The following is an 18,039-nucleotide window of genomic DNA, read 5'->3' on the forward strand; positions in this document are numbered from 1 at the left end:
AAAGAGGCCAAGCCACTTCCCCAGGTCACAGAGCTAGGCCTGGAGCACACGTCTCACGACCCCACCCAACATTCCATCTACTACACTCAACTCCTCTCCCTTCCACCCTGCAGCCTGCATATAAATTACACCTGTGAATTTCACAAACAGGGACATGCAGGTCAAAGAAAAGCAGAGGTCTGGCCTTGATGGCATCCTGTAGAACGCCCTACTTCTCACACTCCCCACAGAGAGGGAGAAACATAAATACCCCCATAGTGCCACCATGAGTATTGTGGCTTGCCAGCCCTGTCGTAATTTAAATATGAGTCCAAGCCAATATCAAAAGGAAGGAGACCGTGTCTACCTACCCATTTATGGGTAGCTGGCCACATTGTGTTGTCCTGGCCACAGCCGAGCCTGCTCCAGGGCATTCTCTTGAAACACATAATAGCATCCCCTGCTGACAGGCAGGCTCTGAAGCCAGCAGGCTGCAGCCAGAAGCAGCTCCCAGCAGGAGCTGGACGAGGCCGACAAGGTTACAGGTGCTTTTCATCCAGCCTCGCAGGAGAGCACCAACTTCCTGCTGCTAGAAATTTGTCTGCAAATTTTTGTCTTCATTCAAATCGATGGATGGAGGCCTGGAGACACCGGGGTGATATGATAACTTGATTAAGCCCCAGGACAGATGACATGGTAGCTCAAAGGCCATGTGCTCTCCTCCTTAACCTCTCCAAGGGAGACCGCTGGCTTTGCTGGTAATTGGCCCATTGTCCCTTCCACTGCACTTCCTACAGAAGCCCCCTAATCACCATGTCCCTGGGCTCCTCTCTAGGGCAGCCTTCAATACTCTCAGACCCATCAGACCCAGTGAACTATGAAAAATACCTGTCCAGTGTGACATACCAGAGCCATAATTTGAGAGGCCAAAAGTGACCCTTACTGGAAACAATTACTTGTTAAGATACCCTTACACCCTCCAGCCTGGGTGTAAATGGCAACACATTAGGGATGAAAGCCTGAGATGGCTTTGTTTAAAGATGAGTTCAAACTTGTACAATAATTTTATTCTCTGGTGGAAATACACCCCCTCGCCTTCCATTCTTTTCCAGTTCAGTGTCTCCTGTTGGACTACACAATATTGAGAGTGTTTTTGATCAGACTTTTCCAGATACTCTGGCAGACACAGAGGTACATCTGCCTTTGGTGAGCCAGTATGTGTACGTCATTGTTTTCTGGAACAGATGTGAGGTGTGGGTCTGGGGAAGCAGAGCACCAACCAGAATCGGGGTGGATAGCTGACAGATTAGATCGATCATTTATCATGGTGATAGGTTTTCCCCCCAACTCTGTTTTAAAATCCAACAGCCTCTGTGCACTGATAGACTTAAAGAACTTTAGAGTTCAGAGGTGGTTCAAAAGGAGCCTCCTCAATCCTCTTTCTTTCTGTTTTTTTTTTAGGAATATTGTAAAGGAATAAAATTTGGAAATGGGTTCTTTCTGAGGGAAATCAAGACACAGAACTGTCAGCAGCTCTCTGAAAATAAGGAAAGCACACCCTTAAAAGCTAAAGAAATGTTATTTTAAATTGTGATTCATTATGACTTATTGCCTGAATTTCCCTATAAGAGAGAGGGCCATGGTAAGCCAGCCTCACCGTTTCTGTTTCGGTCATGGGAATGGAATGTCTTTTGAACTGCTAAAGGAGATAATTCCATGCCTAGAAGAAAAACGAAGGGAGGGGGAAGGGGCAAGAACGGTAGGGGAAAAAAAAAAAAAAAAAAGATCCTCGCGTTTCCCAATAATTGCAAAGGCCAGGAATGTGCCACAGTGGCATTCAGGGAAACGCAACCATGCGTCCCACGGTTGCGTGCGCGCCTCATTCCCCGGGTGCCAGGTGGGCGCCTGCGGAGCCGCTCTGGCCATCTGCCAAGGACCCACGGGGCCCAAAAGCCTTCCGCGACTGCACCATTTTTTAAACCCTCGCTGTTGTTTTAGTGTTGGCCTCGTGGCCCCTATGCGCAGGGCGCGCCCGCGGGCAGAGCCCCGGCCTCGCCCCGGCCTCGCTGCGCCCGGAGCCTCCAAGCCCGGGCCCCGCGGCTGGAAAGGCCTCTCTAAAGGGGGCGTTCCGCTCGGCCCACTGTGCCGCCGGCCATTGTCCCCAATCGCCCCGCAAGGGGGCTGAGGAAGGGGTTTTTAAAAAGGTTTCCCGGGAACAAAGGGGGCCCAGACTCCCGGCTTCATTAGGGGCTCATCGGCCACACCAGCGGGCCCGCCCCTCCTCCGCACGGCGGCCCCAGGCTCGCGGCCGCCGCCCACTTTCCCGACTGGCCCTGCCCTCCTGGTCCTCTCCTCCCCCTCCCGTTCCCCTCCTGGGCCCTCCTCCCCTCGCCCTCCCCCTTCTGTCCTCCCTTTCCTTCCCCTCCCCCTTCTCCCAGCCTTCTCCTCCCCACTCTGGCCTCCCAACCTCGTGGAGCCTCCGCCGCCCCAGCCCGGGAGGCTCCTTAGCTGCCTGATAAAGGCCAGGCTCCTGGAGAAACCTCGCCCCGGCGCTCTGCACCTGCTTCCTTGCCCTGGTGGAGAAGCTCTAGGACCTGGAGTGAGAGAGGCATAGCTGCCGGAGGGGACACGTTTCTACGATCCTGGCCCAGTGAACACGGGCTCGGCCTGACCACTATCTGACCCTCCTCTGACACCATGGCCGAGCGGACTTGGCTGACCATAACCACGAGTGGGGCTTCCGAGGGCCAGGATTCTGACCTAAAATATAGACATATGGCTGACCCCAGACATCCTCTCTGAGCCTCTCGTTGGGCAGAACGGAGAGAGGCAGTTTTGAGGGTGGGCAATGAAGTATGCGCCGCCTCTCTTTCTGGTAGGTGCTGCAGAAATCCTAATTACAACGTCATTAGAGCAGGGAATGGACTGCGTCCAACAGCAGTCACTTGGGAAGGTGCCTCCAAAGGGATGAGGTCTGGGGGGAGGCAGAGGACAGGCCCACTGGATGCCCTTTTCCTGAGAGAAAGCTTGCACCCTTCCCCCCACGGCCCCACAAACTCCTCTTCTGAGGCACCTGCTAAGCCTGAGACAGGCCCTGTGAACAAGGCGCTTCCCTTCCGGAAAATCCCAAAGGCCTGCAGACAGGTCAGATGGGCCGTTTCCAGGAAGCCTGGGGGTAAGAGGAGGAGGCAGACTTCCTGGATGGCTGGGAGGGAATATTCATTGACCATATGCCTTGCTCATTTCTCCCAGAGTATTTGGCCAGGGCCCACACAGAACCTGGGTGAGAGAACATTCACCATCAGAATAAGAGCACAGCCTCCCCCGGGGGAACTTCCCAAAGGACCAAAGAGCCCTTCACTCCAGCTTCTGAGTGCCGTCCTCTGTTGAGTTAGAAGGCTGCCTCTTGGGTGCCCACACAGAGGACTGGTGATAACACCGGCCGATGGGCTTGAGAAGGACACAAGTGGGAAGCACAAACCCGCAAGCAGCCAGGGACACCTAGACCTCCTGCCACTGTCCCAACAGCAGACTGTTTGCTCCTTCACACTTGCAGTGCGCCTTGAAGAACGCAATTTGTTGCAGAGTGGAGCAGACGGTGGTTCAGGCTGGAGATCGGAAGCCTAAGCCCGGATCCCAGATCCCAGATCCCAGATCCCAGCCCAGTCAGGACTACCCCCTGGGAGTCTCGAGGGAGAATGTAGCACGGCGGCCCTTCAGAGGGGTCAGCGCATGCCTGCTCCTCAATGCTGTTCATACCCGGCGTCAGTGATGCCCGCCATTTGTGGCACACCAGCTGTTGTGCTGTGGTCCCCAAAGGAGAATAGGGAAGGAGCAACAGTGTAGAGGGTCCAAAGCGCACCATCCTTTTCTTGCCGGATTGATTTCAGAGAGACCTACCTACTAACTGGTCTGGAGGTCCATCGCTTTCTTTGATGTGTATATATTTTAACCTCCTGGTATTAATTGTTAATATTTTCCTTTTATTTACACTTCCTCCCTATTTTTCTACAATGACCACGGATTAACTGTGAATTTTTTTTTTTTTTTAATTTTTAAAAAAGAAATAAGAACCCCCTGGGTAGTCTGAGAACGTAGATATTCCAGTGACTGAGACTCCTAGCTGAGACTAAAACAGACTTTAAAACTACCCCAAGATGTTGAGGTGTTCGGGTACTCGTGTCCCAGCACGGGTGGGGCATGGACGAGGAAGGGTCGGGCTCCCAGCCCTAGACCCCAGGTCTATAGAGTGTCTCCATTTATGCCCTCTCACTGCTGAAGGCAAACCTCCCAAAGCCTCCCAGCCTGCTAACTACGATGCAGTCTGTCCGGTATGAAGGGATACCGTCCCAGAAGTGCAAGGAAGCTCACTGCAGTCTTCCTGGAGTGGGAAACGTGCCACGCAAGTTTTGCCCCCATCTGGGATGGTGGAGCAAATGATGGTCCCCCTGTTGGGATGCTCCAAAAGCACTTGTGGTGAGCTGGCCTCAAACAAGGCGGGCTGCGGCCCGCGATGGATGATGTCACCCTGGCCGCCTCTCCCAGGCTGGCTTGGGAGAGAGGTGGAAGGCTTTCATAATGCGATTCCCAGCCCCGCTCAGTCAACCAGAGGCGGTGAAATTATCCGAGAGCCAGAAACCTTGCTCTGGCTGGAGCAGAATGCTACGCGCTGGCTGCTCTCTTGGAAGGAGAATCTGTTTAATCTGGAGCAACAGGACCTCAGAATGAGTGGTATTTGCGTGTGCCTGGGGAAACGCTTTGGGGAGGGGGGGAAATATGTAAATATTTATTGGTGGTGGTTTTAAAAGTCTGGGGAGGGATCGGCTAAATGAAATTTAACATATATTTAATACTCAAATGCATTGCCTATAATGAAACAGTCGATTTTAAAGTCTCAAGTTTTGGGGTTGTTTTTTTTTTTTTTTTTAAAGCCTATGAAAGTTTCCAAATTAATTTTGTTCAACCTCCTGTCTTAACTGGATACTTACATGTTCACTGAACTGGTTTTGAACTCTGATTTTGAACTAGTGAAAAATCGCATTTCATTAGACTGGTTTCTGAAGCCTGTAAGATTTCTCTGTAGTGGGGTAGGGCCCACCTGTCAATTGTGGCTGGATCAGTGCACTGGCATATGAGCTGATCTCCACGCCTCAGACTAGTTACACACATAAAACCAGCATTTCAGGTTAACTCCACTTAATTAAAAAAAGAAAAAAAACATTGGTCTTCGGCCCAATGCACTCTTTTTTGGAAGCCATAACATATTTGATGCTTAATAGGCACTCTGCGTCAGTAATGTTTGAACGATTGTGGATGATACTGGGCCTCTGGAACTTTAAAAAACAGAGTTAAGTGACCTATGACCTTTCCAGAAAAAAATGTATATTATATCTGTATTCTAGATTTTAATTGATCACTGTGGACTACTCGTCACTCTCGGTATCAGGATTGTCATTCAAAAGCATCATCACGATAAACATTATATTCATTTGATAGTGGTACAGCCCTTTATTCAATATCTACTCTGTCATTTGTGCACTCAGCAAACATTGATGGATTTCCTCCAGGGTGCCAGCTGCTACGCTAGGGACCAGGAATTGAAATGAATGGGCATCATTTCTGTTCTGGGGTCAGTTTTCAGTAGAAGATACAAACATGGGAGCAAATAAAGACAGTAACACATTATAAATGTTAAAGAAGTAAACGTGAAGCCACGAGGAAAAAGGTATACACTCTGCCCAGAAGAGGGAAGAGAAAGTAGGGAAGACTTCCCGCAGGAGGTGGCATTGAGAGTGTCTCCCGGCTCTCATCGTCACTTTCTGGGACTGTTCCTCCTGAGTGGTTTGCCAGAGTCCACACTTTAACTCAAGATGTAAGTGAAGGTTCTGACCTTGTGTACGAGGCCCCAAGCCTCCAGTTCTTCAGCAGGAGTGGAAAATAGCCATTCTGATTAAAAGCAACAGCCACGGGCACCTGGGTGGCTCAGTCAGTTAAGCATCCGGCTTCTGGTCAGGTCATGATCTCACAGTTCATGAGTTTGAGCCCCACATAGGTCTCTGCGCTGACAGCATGGAGCCTGGAGCCTGCTTCAGATTCTCTGTCTCCCTCTCTCTGCCCCTCCCCAGCTCATGCTCTGTCTCTCTCTGTCTCTCAAAAATAAATAAACATTAAAAAAATAAAAAATAACAGTGACAGCCAGCCGTCTCTGCAAGACATCCCCATGGACCCTCGGCCATCTACAAATAAAGGAACACATTTATTCACTCAACATTAAAATTACGAAGGAAACACTTTTAATAATGACACTCAGGAATTCTGACTCCTATGCTTGGCTTGGTGACCCTGAAAGTGAAGTTGCTCTAGGCTTTTGTAACTAGACCACTTAGCCATGGATTTATCCAGGAAACCGTCCTGATAACCCTCAGCTGTTGGGTACCCATGGAACCCTCTCCTTCCTTCATTCATTCTACGGAAGCTCACTGAGCATTTACCATGCAGCAAACATTAGAGAAACAACAATGAACAAGACAGACAAAACATCCTACATTCTAGTGGAGGGAAAAGAACAATAAGCAAATAAATAAGGGAAATGCAGCGCATTAAACCCGGGAGAGTTAGTGGGAGCTGCCCACCCTGATGGGCATTATTTAGAATGGCCAGTACATGGGGCTAACAGAGAACTGACTGACCTTTAGTACATTTCATGATTATTCTTAAAGCTTCTACAGATGATGCATCTCCTTATGCCCTGAACACAGGGAAGTTCCCCACCCCCACCCCACCACTGAATTGCTATGGCAAAATATCAGAGAATAATAAGTACAATGTAGAAAATAGAATAGGGATGGGGGATGGGGAATGAGAGTGGGATAGGTAGCAATGTTAAATAAGGAGATCAGGAAGGACTAAAGCAACGTTTGAGGAAAGATCTGGGAGGAAAAGAGTTCTAAGCAAAAGAAACTGTAAGTGCAAGGGTCCTGAGGCAGGAGAGAGTGAGCAAAGGAGAAAGCAGAGGGAGGCAGTCAGAGAGGTAATAGGAGGACACATCATATAGGCATCTACAGGCCTTGGGATGAATGTGGTTGACACTCGGAGTGAGACGGGAAGGAAGAGACATGATCTAACTTACTTTTGAAAGGGTTATTCTGGAAGCTGTGTGCAGAATAGACTGAAGGCAGGGAGGAGGTTGTGGGGAAGGGTGGAAGCAGGCAGAACCAGTTATGTCTTGTAATGCTCAAGCCAAGACATATTAATGGGTGAGCCCAAGGTGACAGCAGCAAAGGTGACGATCAGACCTTGGAGGTAGAGCTTCAGATTTGATGATTCACTCAAACTGAGCCTAGAAGAAGCCTCAAAGAGGATACAGAGGTTTTTTCGGACTTGCCATTAGCTGAGACGGGGAAAACTGCAGGCAAGAGAGGGTTTGCGTGGGGGAGGGGTAGGTGCGAGCAGGAGCTGGGTTCTGGAAGAGACCAGCATTCAGCTGCCCAGCAGAGATGCCTCATACACAGAGAGCTCCAAGGAGACACAGCCCTGGGAGTCAGCGTGAAAGCGTCATTTAAAGTCACTCGGTGAGTGAGGATAGCTAGAGGAGAGTTCTGAGGACTGAGGCTTGATGTCCTTCTTTGTACCTCCTTTTTCAGGAAGCTGTGGAGAAGCAAGGGGAGGAGACAGATGGTGGAGCCAGAAGTAGAAAAGAAACCCCAGGAGCGTGGTGCGCTAGAAGCTGTTTGAGCAGCAGGAAGGGACGGGCCGACTGCGTCTAATGCTGTTGACGGGTCAGGCCCGATGAGGCCCAAGAAATGTCCGCTGGATTTAGCAAAATGAGGACACTGATGACAGTGACAAGATGGTTTTGTGAGTGACAGTATGACAGGGGTGGACTCAAAGCAGAATGCAGGAGAGGGTTTGGAGCCGCAGGTACAGGCTGCTGTGGTCAGAGTTTAGCTTTAAGGAGAAGAGCACGGGGGCCATTTTTCTCAGGGAGGAAGCGGGGTCCAGAGAGGGTATATTTGGGTGGAAGAAATGACAGCACAGTCCCCCACTGTCAGGAGAGACCCAGTAAAGAGGGAGAGACTAATGGAGCAGCATCCCTGAGCAGCCAGGAGGGCACAGGAGGGCTCGTGCAGGTGGGGGGCCGACCTTGGCCGGCATGGAACGTTCATGCTTCATCCATAGTAACAGGGCAGAGGTGGGGACAAGGGCACCGAGGCAGGCATGGGGCGGGGGGTGTGGTGTCTCTTGTCACCAGAGTTTCTCCGGTACTGGTGCAGCACGTGTTCCAAAGGCACTTCCTGGAAGATGAATGATTGACTACTTAAATGAATGTTTAACAGGCCGATTATCACAGGACCTGGAACTCTTTCCTAAGTGGTCTCCAGCCACATGCCCAGTGCCCTGCCAGTGCACTTGCATTCACAGCCATCAAACCCCAGGGCTGTCTGGGCCACCGTGGGACCACAGGCGAGTCCCTGCTCCTCCCTGTTTTGCTGCTGAGGCTGGAAGGGGTTGGCCTAGGCCGCCTGGTAAAACAACCAGTCTTATCTCATTTAAGATTAATGTGGCATATCATGCTTGTCTCCATGCCTCACTCTTTTTCTCTTTCCTGATCACTCTCATGCTGCCACGTTTATTGCCAAGCCCATCAAGGAGGCCACCACGGGACCCGTGTTACCACCTGATTGCACAAGGGAAAGTTCGAAAACCACAACACGTGACCCATTTGCTTTTATAGGCACATTACAACTCAGTGGCTTCGTCAAGCCCCAGGGAATGTTTTTCTATTAATATTACTAATATTCTATTCATATTACTAATAGTTGGAACCGTTTGGAATTTCTGAGTCCATGGAGGAGAGAGTCCTGCCTGGCCATCCTACAGGGCCCTTCAAGCGTGGGCGTGGGTCCTCAGCCAGGGACCACACGGCCTGGAGCCCACCAGTGGGAAGCTCCCTGCCCCACTGCAAGCCACTGGGATCACTCAAGGGAGTGCCCAGGTCTCTGCCCAACCCCCTCCAATGCAGAACTGCTTATGTGGTCAGGTGGTCAGCTGGTCTCCACCTTCTGGGTGAACTATGGGTTTAAAAACAATCTGCTGGGGGCACCTGGGTGGCTCAGTTGGTTGAGCATCCGACCTTGGCTCAGGTCCTGATCTCACGATCCGTGAGTTCGAGCCCCACGTCGGGCTCTGTGCTGACAGCTCAGAGCTTGGAGCCTGCTTCGGATTCTGTGTCTCCCTCTCTCTCTGCCCCTAACCCACTCGCATTCTGTCTCTGTCTCTCTCAAAAATAAATAAACATTAAAAAAAATTTTTTTTTTTAAATAAAAGAAATCTGCTGGAGAAGCAGTTGCCCCTCATGGCTGTGTGTTTCAGTCCCTTGATGTCCTCACTTCGCATGCTGGATTTCAGTCCACAGTCCTTAGGAGAGGGTGGAGGAGGGAGGGAATTGAGCCATCATCTTACAAACATGTGACACCCTGGCCTGGTGTTTGCATACTGGGGACGCACTTCCTCTCCCTAGCCGTCTCTTGGAAACCCCTGCAGAAAGGTGACAGTCTTTGCCACCAGGGCACCAGAAGAGCGGCTGACAGCCAGGGACAAGGCCTTAAATTCCTTTCCCATCGGGTTTGAGAGGAGGCTTGGGGTGGGGGACAGGAATTCAATTATTCAGTCAACAAATATTTATTAAGAACCTACCGTGTGCCAGGCACTGTGGGGAATAAAACCAGTAAAATTCCACGTCTGGGGAGCTTGCGTGCAAGCGAATGAGGCCAGGGCTCAGGCAGAGAGCATCAGTACAAAACGGACTGGGCCCGGGTTCGTCTCACATGCACTCAGAGTGAGCGAGCGGCAGCGCTGGACCCCGGCAGACCTCCTGTTCCCTGACAGAGGCCCAGATGCCTCCCACCCCCGGCCTGTAGCACCGGATCTGCAGGGGACATCAGCCAATTCCATCTCCTCAGAGAGGCTCCCTGTCTCTGGCAATCAGTGAGATCAGCACCGGCCACGGTTGGTGGCAAACCCCGGCCTGCTCTGGGGGATCTGTGGGGTCAGCTCCCTGCCACCTGCTTCCTGTCTCGGTAGCCACAAGGGAAATACCGCCTTCTGGGGAGGTAGAGCCCGTCACCCAGATAAGCCACCACTGCCAGTACCAACCCTGCAACAGGAAAACCCACTTGCTGAGAAGCTGCCTCTCTCCTAGCTGTTTTCCTAGCTGCAAGTCGACGCAGCTCGAACACCTGCAGATCGCAGGGCGATGGGTGGATTCAAGGTAACTCTCCTTGCTTTTTAAACACCCGCCGTCTCCTCAAATCCAAGGCCGCTTCCCGAATACAGCATTTTTAGAGAAAAAGAAAACAAACTCAGATCTACCACTGTTGGCAAACACCAGACAACTTAGGGTACATCTTCTCCGTGTCAAGGGCAATCAGAAGAGGCTCCTGACATCTGTTTCCTCTAAGCAGCCTGTCAAAAACATAACGCAGGCCCGCATGCTGGCTTATGGATCAGCAGGGCAACTGCCCACTGCCCGCGGTTCCTGGTGCTGCAACCTCCCAAGCTGGCGAGGAGGGGCAGTTTCCGGGGGTGGGGAGGGGGGTGTCCTGGGGGGGCTATCACCTCCCCAACCCCTCATGTGCAAGCTACTCAGACGGGTTTTCCCCAACCACTCTGACGAAACTTCTTCTCCTTCTTTCAGACTCCGCGAGTATACGTTCAGTCCTTAGACACAACTCTGCAGAGACATCTCCAGGCCGGGCACAGGTCACTCTGCGATGGGATAAAATTTCCAAAGCTTAAAAAAAAAAAAAAAAAAAATCATCAAAATACAAAGAGTGTGGCATGAGCCGAGCCCTTCCAATGCATAATTAGTTCTAGATGAAGGATTTTTTTTTTTCAACGTTTATTTATTTTTGGGACAGAGAGAGACAGAGCATGAACGGGGGAGGGGCAGAGAGAGAGGGAGACACAGAATCGGAAACAGGCTCCAGGCTCTGAGCCATCAGCCCAGAGCCCGACGCGGGGCTCGAACGCACGGACCGCGAGATCGTGACCTGGCTGAAGTCGGACGCTTAACCGACTGCGCCACCCAGGCGCCCCTGAAGGATTTTCAAATAGGGTAGGGTAAGGTAGGGGAAAGACATCATCATCTTTTTAGGGGGTTTTTCAAACCACACAGGCCACCCACACGCCCAGTTCCGGAGATTCTGGCACATGCCTCAGTGGCTCTCAAACGTGAGTGGCATTGGAGTCACAGAGGGTTTGGTAAAACACAAACCGCTCCACCCACCCCCGGAGTTTCTGATTTAGTAATTCTGAGATTGGGGTCAAGAATGCGCATTTCTTTTCTTTCTTTCTTTCTTTCTTTCTTCTTTCTTTCTTTCTTCTTTCTTTCTTTCTTTTTTAATGTTTAGTTTTGAGAGAGCGCAAGTGGGGGAGGGGCAGAGAGAGGGGGACAGAGGATCCGAAGTGGGCTGTGCGCTGACAGGCTGACAGCAGTGAGCCCGACATGGGGCTCGGACTCACGAACTGTGAGATCACGACCTGAGCCGAAGTCTGACTCCTCACCGACTGAGCCACCCAGGCGCCCCCAAGAATGTGCCATTTCTAACAAGTCCCCGGGGGGATGCCGATGGTACAGATCCCCGGTCCAGGACCATGCTAAAATTCCTCCAGGTGTTTCGAGGTAGAAAATGGTGAAGAACCATCGGTTTCAAAAAGAAACCGTCTGCTTCTGTTTATTGCAAAGGAACAAGATCAAACTTCCCTATCACTTCTCTTGCTGCTGAGAGATCCGCACACACAAAAAATATTGGGGGGCAATGGCTTTGAGATGAGCATATGACCAAGACACTAGCTCCGTCAGAGCCAGTGGCTCTCTTGGTTGCAGACCACGGTCAGGCTGGAAAGTTCCCGCTGGTCAGGGGCTGAAACAAGGCTGGGAATCACCAGCTGCTTTTTTAGCCGGAGCCTGGATGTGAGAATAGGGCGGAAGGAGGCCAGGAAGCTTGGCCTGTCCTGTGGCCATGGTCGGGGGCCTCTTAGGGGTCAGTCCTCAGGCCGTAGGGGAAAGCAAGGTGGACACCCCTCGCAGACAGCCAGTCCCCTGCAGAGCTACCCTGGTCCCTGCAATAACTTTCCCCTTGGAGACGAGCGCCACATTCTCAGAATTCAGAGGGGACTTCGTGGCAACCGAACTTACAGCTTTTAAGCCTAAGTCATGCCCTTGACCCCTAGGGTAGCAGTCACGATGATAGAGAAAGGAAGATGGCCTGGGGTTCCATGGAAGGGAAACCACAATCTGGGAGAAGAATTTTTTAGAACTTGCTTTCATCTCCTCTTATGGGCTCATCACATAAGAGGTTGTATTGCCTCATCACAACATGGAGGGGGAATGGATTTCTCCACTTCCTCCAGGGCTGGGAACCACATGGCAGAGCCTCCGGGGCCTAGCGCAGCGCCTCGAATACGCTGGGTCCTCAGTGAAAGATAAACGAATAAATCCTTTAAATTTGGTTTACAAGTCAATGCCTCCCCAAAGGGGGCAAAAATACCATCACAGGGCAGAGCTGTGGGGGCCTGTGAGCTGTGTTCAGCTCAGGGGGACTCAGCTCAGTCTAACAAGGAACCCCACAGTCATGGGGCAAAGATTCCTTCTCCCGATTCTGTTGGCTCTCCCGACTCCATTGTAAACATTCAGTAATTGGAGTAATTGAGGCTATCACCCACAGATGGTCACCCTGAGCATTCAGAAACTGTCCTGTTATTCTTCCAAAGAGTTAATGACCTTCAGACCTTGAAAAGACCCTCTACTTTGGCTGGTTATCAAAATTACCGACAGAGGAACTGATTCCAGGAAACTGAGTCTTCTCCTTGGCCGTGTGTATGTTGGGGGCGAGGGGGAGAAGTAGGCAGGGGAAGAAGGGCTTGTATTCACATCCACTCCCATACATGCATGGCCACGGACACCAACAGCAAACAAAACTTAGTTATTAGCCGTTCAACCAGATGATTCATTTTCTGCTCAGTGCGGTGGGGGAACGGGGAACAGGAAGGAAACTTGGCCACATGTGGAGTTAGTGACTCCCTGGAGATAAGCCTTTAGTAGCTTGCCTTTCGTCTTTTTTTTGCATCTAACTTGAAGTGCCCTTCAGTAAGGAAGGCATGATATACGTGCCAGATGATTTTACCAGTGCTCTTAGAATTTCCCACATTCCAGGGGCGCCTGGGTGGCTCAGTTGGTTATGCATCCGACTGCGGCTCAGGTCACGATCTCATGTTCCGTGAGTTCAAGCCCTGCGTCAAGCTCTGCATTGACAGCTCAGAGCCTGGAGCCTGGTTTGGATTCCGTGTCTCCCCCTCTCTCTGTGCGCCCCCCTTCACACTCTGTGTCTCTCTCTCTCTTAAAAAGAAATAAACGTTTAAAAAAATGAAAAAAAAAGAATTTCCCACATTCCATTGTACCCCAAGATCCTTCCACTTCCCAGACTAGTCTTAGTGGTGTCCTAAATGCTGGCCAAAATCATGATAGAAAATATGCATGCGTTTAGCATAAAACTGTTGCTGACACATTGGTCCACTGTATCACCCTCCAGGAGCCCCTCAAAAAATTAGAACTCAAAGACAAGATAAACTTTATCTCCCCTAAGGAATCAATCTACTTCCTTTTTTTTTTTTTTTTAAATTGGCTACTAGGAGCCTCGGAGTTCACTTTCATAATAGTTTTAAGTTTTGTATTTTTACTCCCCTCCTCCTTCCTGTGGTCCTGAAAATAGGACAATTTTAATAACCTTATTGAGTGTGTGTTCTTTGTTCTAAAGCACCCAATTTTTTTCATGTTTTATTTTTGGCTAAATTCAAGGTATCAGTCATCTTAGTGTAAGGCAGAGGTAAATGCAAGATCCTACTCTCAGAGAAGAAACCAGCTGCATAAATGACGATTTTCCATAAACAAAAATCCCTGAAAACGATGAAGGGGTCAGAGTGGGGCACAAGCCGATGCTACAACAATAATCTTGTGCAAGGGAGCTATTCCTTCTCCAGACCACTATTTTCTTGCAATTTTCCATGAAGCTTGAGTTTTAGTCTCACACTGGCCTCAGAAGAAGATAATGGTTTTACTAAGACATGTAGGAAAAGATTGTATCACGCCTAACTGCAAAATTTCTGCATACGAGAGCTGGTTTAACATCCATTAGACACCTACTGTTGTCAGAATCCTGCCCAAGTTCTAGAAAAGGGAGCATCAGGAGGACAAAGAAAACAGTACAGGTTTTCTCCCACTTGCGGTCACCAGTGTTGATAAACGCCTCTGGAAGCAGGTTTGCCGGCAGCATTTCCTACTGAGAGGGCTGGTCAGCTCCTGGTTGGGTGTCCGAAGGCTTTAGATTCTCCTGTTTGCCCAGGCTTTTAGAAAATTGTCATGTGATTGGACTGGTCTGGTCCCTCAGGACTCCTGCTCTGCACGGCCCAGGTCACACCATGGCCTGGCCTCAAAAGCATGCTGCGAACTCCCAGAAGGCTGGCGCGTAGCATCACCATACCGTACAGTCCTGATTCTCTCCTCTAATCCTCCCCAGGCTTCCTTCCTGGAGCTGCCGTGTTGGGGGTTCTGGCACCAGTGGCCATGTGAGCTGTGCTGGCTGGCCCCTTTCCCTGACTTTTTTTTTTTTTTTTTAAATATAAATTTTAAAATGTGACTTTGAGATGAAAGCAAGAATGCCAAAGGAGGCCGATGCTTTCTTGTGTTCAATTACAGCCCTGGGGAGTACCCCACAGAAGGAGCCGCTCAGAGCTCCAGCCAAGATGAAATCTGCTTTTCCAATAAGCACTTCAAACAGCGAAGGAGGTTTTTGGCTGCATTCAGCACCTGGGAAGCCAACAGTTAATGGGGCTGGGCACTGAGGCCGGGCTCCCGGCCATCAGGGGAGATCTGAGGTTGCCTTTACCGCCGCTTTCGCTGCAACTGAAGTTACAAGGCACTTGTCTGCTTCCCCCAGACGAGAGCACGAACCCCACCTTTGGACCTCATTGAACAGATCTTCCAAGATTAAAGATTTCAGTACCCCAGTTAATTACTCTCCATACAATTTTTCTACATTATTTTCTCAGGCCAAATTCTTTTATAATAAGTTCTAGGCATGGAATGGGCCACATTAGAAATGCAGATAATAATACAATAAGGAAATTGATGGCAGTGGAGATGACTGGTGAGGGAATGGATGGGCGGATGGATGGATGGATGGGGTGGGTGGTTGGATGGATGGATGGGTGGATGGATGGACTGATGGGTGGGTGGATGGATGGATGGATGGATGGATGGATGGGTGGGTGGATGGTTGGACTGATGGATGGGTAGATGGATGGATGGATGGACTGATGGGTGGGTGGATGGATGGACGGATGGGTGGATGGATGGATGGATGGTTGGACTAATGGATGGGTAGATGGATGGATGGATGGACTAATGGGTGGGTGGATGGATGGATGGATGGACTGATGGGTGGGTGGGTGGATGGATGGATGGATGGATGGGTGGATGGATGGATGGATGGACTGATGGGTTGGTGGATGGATAGATGGACCGATGGATGGATGGATGGACAGACGGATGGATGGACTGATGGATACACAGACTGGCTGGTGGCAAAGTTGAAGCAGCATAGTGACATAAGTAGGGGAACCTTCAGCAGCTCCATTTCATAAACCTGGAAGTTGAAACTCCTTAAAGTGAATGACCTGCCCAAGCTCACCACAGTCAAGCCCAGTCTAGACCCCAAGTCTTCCAAGTCACACCCTTCTCATGACACCGGCCTGTAGCTTCAAGAAGCTGGGTTGCCCCTTGACTTGACAAAATCAACATCTTGCCCTGCACTAAGGGCTCTCCAGACCCGCTCATGGTCAGGGGTGTGTTTGGACTGCTTGAGTTACTAAATATTAGCCCATTATCAAGTCAGGATCCTGGAGTTTAGCGGCACTCTCTTTTGTTTGTTTTTAATGTTTATTTATTTTTGGAGACAGAGAGACAGAGTGGGGGAGGGGCAGAGAGAGAGGGAGACACAGAATCCGAAGCAAGCTCCAGGCTCTGAGCTGTCAGCACAGAGCCCAACGCGGGGCTCGAACCCACGAAGTGCGGGATCATGACCTGGGCTGAAGTCAGATGCTCAACCGACTGAGCCACCCAGGCGCCCCTCCAGCTGCACTCTTAAACTCCTAAAGTCACACATAGATTTGGGCCAATATTTCCTGAACTGTTAGGTCAGAGTCTTTTGCATGGAGAAAAAGCACCAGGGTGCCAAGCAGGAATTTCCCAGTTTTGGTGTGCCTAAGTGACTTGTCAAAAAATACATATTCCCAGACCCCACTCCTGGAGGCTCTGAGTGAGCCGGTAGGTCTAAGTAGGTACAGGAAACACAGGGTCAATAGTAAAACACTGGCCTCTCAAGTCTTGGTTCAATGCCACCTTCTCAGTAAAGCCTATCCTGACCGTTACATTTAAAACCACAACCCATACACCACCTCCCTGGTCCCCATCCCCTCCCCTGCTCCTGCTCCTCACAACACTATACCTTCTGTCACGCCGTTGCTGGAGACTGCATGTTTGCGTCCTCCCCACAAATTCGTATGTTGAAGTCCTAACTCCAAATGCGATGGTATTTGGAGGGAGGGCCTCTGGGAGGTGATTAAGTTGAGGCGAGGTTATGAGGGTGGAGCCCCCATGATGGGATTAGTGCCCTTATAAGAAGGAGGGAGACCAGAGCTCTCTCCCCACCCTGTGAGGACACAGCAAGAAGGCAGACATCTGCAAACTAGGAAGACAATCCTTACCAGAACCCCAAATCTGCTTGCACCTTGACCTTAGACCTCTCAGCCTCCAAAACAGTGAGAAATAAGGGTTCGTTAAGCGACCCAGCATACAGTATTTTGTTACAGCAGCCCAAGCTAAGACAACTGTATAACGGATTTGTTTCTTATAATTATTTTGGTCTCCCCAGTAACGCAAGTTCCACAAAGGGAGGACCGGTCTTGTTTCCTGCTGAATCTCACGAGCCTGGATCAGTGCCTGGGTCGGTCCTATCCGTTTAACGGAACTGACTGAATGAAGAAGGGATTCCAACGCAGGGGGCCCGCGACACACTCCTGAGAAGCCCTGGTCAAGGAAGAGCATGCTTTGGTATTGGCCAGACAAGAGTTCGGATGCCAGCTGTATCCGCCTCCATATCACTTCAGGCAGTGTAAGCCCCCGGAGCATGAGTTCTCTCATCTGTAAACGGAGACAATACCCAAATCGTAGGGTCACAACACAAGGATCCAGTGAGATAACGGGGCTCAGAGCAGTGCTCCGTGCATTCCTTCCTTCCTTCATCCTCCTCTTCTGGGTGGAATTTTGCATTCAATGTCCTCTGAGCAGAAAAGGTGCTTGAAGCCTCCCAGGTGGGAGGGAAGTGCATTCTGCTTCGCATCAGGTGGAGAGAGGCAGGGAGGAAGAGTTCGTAGAGGTCACTGTCGGAGGGAGGTGAGAAGTCATCCCTGCTGGCTTCCTCTGCAGCTCAGAGGACACGTGTTCACCGCCCTCCGTCCCCCATCCCTTCCCACCGGCAGAAGTGAACAAGCAGTGTCTGGGGGGAAGCGGACAATAAATCACTAGCTGGGATCAGCGCCCCCAAAAGCAGCACCATTCAAGATCCCAGGCAGAGAGAGCATGTGCTGGAGACAGCAGTGTGGACACCCTGAGCAGGCACTCCTCGGGAAACAGCCCGGCCCATTTTCCCTGGGGGCCCTTGGAACATGTCCCAGACTCTGCCAGCCCCACCTGGAAGGACTTAAACTAGAGCATGGCAGATTCGGGAGAGGTGGGGACAAGGGTTTCCTGATGGTGATCCTGGAATCGGTGGCTAAGGTTATAGAATCTCTTTTCTCTGGGTTTTCGTGAAGCAGAGAGAGGATTTAGAGGCAGGCATACCAGAAACAGGAAATGTCTGTGCACGTGCACGTGCACATGCACACAGATACATTCGTTACATATCCCAAAGGGAGGACAAGAGGCAGCCCGCATAGGGTGGG

This window comes from Puma concolor, chromosome C2 (assembly GCF_028749965.1).
Source record: "Puma concolor isolate L17-30 chromosome C2, mPumCon1.1.hap2, whole genome shotgun sequence".
Lineage (NCBI taxonomy): Eukaryota > Metazoa > Chordata > Mammalia > Carnivora > Felidae > Puma > Puma concolor.